This window comes from Aplysia californica, unplaced genomic scaffold (genome assembly GCF_000002075.1).
Source record: "Aplysia californica isolate F4 #8 unplaced genomic scaffold, AplCal3.0 scaffold00572, whole genome shotgun sequence".
NCBI lineage: Eukaryota > Metazoa > Mollusca > Gastropoda > Aplysiida > Aplysiidae > Aplysia > Aplysia californica.
Window position 1 is genome coordinate 101,955 of NW_004797842.1, and position 1,459 is coordinate 103,413.

Consider the following 1,459-nt stretch of genomic DNA (forward strand, 5'->3'; position numbering starts at 1 on the left):
ACACACACACACACACACACACACACTCGCGCGCACACACATGCACACACACGTAGGCCTATAATCACATACATAATATAAATGAGCGATATTGAACTCGTTGGTTTGAACTAATATATAAGAAATAAATAAACCGTAAAGCATCTATATCGTGACAAAATATCAAATCCTTGTATCCGCTTTAGAGTTTAGTGAACTCTATCTGAACATCATTCAGCATCGTTAAACTTTTCATTATTCAATTATTTTTTTTTGGGCATAAACATAGCATTTCATACGAGGGGAGGTGAAAGAACTTGGTTAGTTTTCACGAATGAAAAAGATTTTGTTCCCATTGAGACAAAACTGTCTATAAATACATTAACCATTAACTGTGAGGCATCGAGGATGAATCAGGCGCTCTTCAAAATAATGAAATCAAAGAAATCGACATTTATTTGGCCAGGGGCAATTTTTTGTTTAAATTTCTTTTTTTGTTGTTGGCTCAACAACTATTATATTAATTTGAAACACAGTTTTGTGTGGAATTTACAGGGAAAAAAAACTGATTAAAGATGGCCCTACTTATAGGAGAGGTTTGATTTTTATTTGTGTGTATATTTGTTTGGTTATAGAGAAAACTCTCCTTGTCTTTTAAAGAAACTGAACAAGGGGCAAAAACTTTACCTTCGATTTTCTCAAAACAGCATTTATCGGGATAGCCCCCTGGTGCTTAAAAGCGACCAATTGTCGAGGTCTATATGAGATGGGTATTATATCTAGAGGTCTCGTCTTTTAATTATAAATAACCTTAACGTGCAGAAAGGGCTTTTAAAAATCACCCTCACGGTTGACAGAAATCGGAAAGGTCAAGGGGCCGGGGGTATAATTAATGTTTACATAATATACATATTATTATACCCGCTTTCAATAACAATCTTTTGTGTGGGTTTAAAATCCCTATTAGCACCAGTAGGTTATTTAAGAGTCGGGACCTCCGATTTTAACCCCCGTCTGCAACAGGACCGTCAGTATGTCTCTCATCATACAAACCAGAACAACCCCCACCCCCCCTCCCCAACTAAAATACAACATTAATTTGAAAAAAAAAGAAAATCCTGTGAAATGAATAGGAAGCGTCATCAAATTAAGACAACTCATGTGGAGAGCGGGTAGACAAACTCCAACACCCTGGGTTGTCAATGTTTGAAATTGTTGATACCATCAAAAATAATGTCCAGCACCGGGCAGTTATAAGCTTGACCGTGTCGTAAGCACCATCAGAACTGTTTATGTTCGGGCCATTCATCCATCAACTCAGTTTGGCTTGGCAGAGGTTTCTTCCTCTGTGGGTGACATTCACTGGGTACAATCTCATTGCCTGTTTCAAACATCTTTATCTCTCTCTTTCTCTCTCTCTCTCTCTCTCTCCGTCCTTCTCTCTCTCTCTCTCTCTCTCTCTCTCTCTCTCTCTCTCTCC